We start from the raw sequence: 2,065 nt of genomic DNA, 5'->3' as shown, positions 1-2,065 counted from the left end.
GTTCAAAATACATAAATTATGAAAATACTAATGCTCTGCCTAGTTGACATCAGATTATTTCGGAAGACATTGACAGCATCTGAATGTTGCCCTTTCAATAAAAACTACACGAATTGTTACAACTTGTAAAACATTGTAGGTGTTTTTCAAGGTAAAAAAAGATATACATATAAGATATATGCAATTATTCTTTACATAGTAGCACCCTTAGAGAACATAAGACTACAACCTCGAGCAACATGTGGTTATATTGATTGCACATGGTACATCATTAATATGTAAACACTATCGCTTTTGTACACCATCTTTGGAGTAGAGCGAAAAGCCGAGAGGATGTCCCAGTGACCTGTTTGTCCAACGACGGAAGAAAGTGCTGTGGCACAATCAAATCCTATCAGGAAGAATATGATCTTCACTGGAAACCCTTTTCCAAGTTTGTTTTGCTCGCGTGACAGCTTCAAAGAAGATGGAATTGCACCAAACAGGCAAGTGTTGTGGCCTGAATGGTCGGTGTTGTCATCTGAGATAGTCTCAATGGCCCAAGGTACCCTCCTACAAAATGGACATAGTAGTTCAGATTAAATTGTTCCTAGGCATTGTTAGAAGAAAAAACATGCTACGCTTTAAGACAGCTTAATAACTGAGAAAAGGAAGCAGAGAAAGATGCAGCCCACGCTCTCTGGTCAGATGCAATAGACAGTGTCCTATTGCAATGACAGTACTTTGAATTTCTGATGCTACACAGAAAAGGAGAAAGTTTACTAAAAAGGGAGAGGTTAAGTTCTGAATCCATACTGGTTACAGCCAGCACACGTTTAGGATTCTAGCTATAAGAAGCGGGCATCTTCTATGGTGCTGGAACCGTGCAAGTACCCAGTGATGAAGATATTAATTCTCTCAATCTCAGTCCACATTATAAGCTCAAGTACGTCGACCTTTAGTAAACAGGTTAACTCATATTACTCGGTTGGGCATAACCATTATCAATATTTATCTATTTTGTTTGCGCAAAAGAGAGGTCCAAAACTGCTTCAGTGTAAAAGGGGACGGTGCATATTATGTGCAGCAATATGAATGAAACCAAATTTCTCTCTTCTACTGTATATAATACTATCTGGCACATTGTACTGTTCAATCACTTGGCTTGCCTCGCTATTGCAAGTTTGCAACTGAGTTCAGTCATAATGTGCTTTATGACTTTGCATGAAGAGTGAGAAAGTTCACTGAATTCGGTGGTAAAACATCAGGCAGAATGGAGAAAGTTTACCGCTGAGATAAACCATCAGGCAAAGTTGAGTGTACAGATTTTTTTTAGAATTCTAAAGTAAGGCCAATCCAGTAGAATTTTGAGAAATAACACTTCAAGCAGTAACCTAAGAATTCGAGGAATAACTTGAAGGTTTTGCTGCAAACATGTAGAGGCAGTAAGAGTGCAAGATAATGATACTCTGAATATAACATGAGCTACAGAGAAAATGACAACCTGAAGATAACTTGAGCTGCAGTAAGCTGAGCGAATACACCACTGTCTGAACTCATATATGAAAACAAAAACTATAAAACAAACTAAGTCATCCTTTCAGGAAAAAAGCAAACCGACTGCGCTGGGGATCGAACCCAGAATCTCTGGTTTCGTAGACCAGCGCCTTATCCATTGGGCCACGGAGTCTTTCATGCCAATATTTCACATTTATCATTTATAATAATATACTGTAAGATAGCCTCATTCTACCCATTTTGTCTAATTCTCAGCACGACTTCCAACTGGAAGCATATTGTGCGCTTTATACAGCAATAAGAATATAAGATGCCGCCGATATTGTGCTTCTATGTTCCTTAGAGCACCTCCACCGGGGCACCTCATAGCAGTCTCGATAGCTTTTTGGGGGCCGTGGTAAAAAATGTTTCACACCGACGCGTCTCAAAAGCGTCGGCTAGTTTTCGAGCCCAATAAAAGCTCCGGCAACCTCGTGCCGGCCCCTTCGTAGAGGGCACGGATCGGGCGCGCTGGTGCGTTGCGGCACGTCAGAAATCGCGCGTTGGCTCCATCTGGTAGCTAGACGCA

At 40.8% G+C, this 2,065-nt stretch overlaps 1 non-coding gene across 1 annotated transcript; it reads right to left on the bottom strand.

Annotated features, from left to right (window-relative positions):
- Positions 1 to 1,596: 1,596 nt before the first annotated feature.
- TRNAR-ACG (transfer RNA arginine (anticodon ACG)) lies at positions 1,597 to 1,669 on the bottom strand. Its single transcript has one exon. It is a non-coding gene; the product is annotated as a tRNA-Arg (tRNA).
- Between the last annotated feature and the right edge of the window lie 396 nt (positions 1,670 to 2,065).

The sequence above is a fragment of the Lolium perenne genome, chromosome 2 (assembly GCF_019359855.2).
Source record: "Lolium perenne isolate Kyuss_39 chromosome 2, Kyuss_2.0, whole genome shotgun sequence".
Taxonomy (NCBI): domain Eukaryota; kingdom Viridiplantae; phylum Streptophyta; class Magnoliopsida; order Poales; family Poaceae; genus Lolium; species Lolium perenne.
This window is presented reverse-complemented; position numbering and strand designations above follow the sequence as displayed.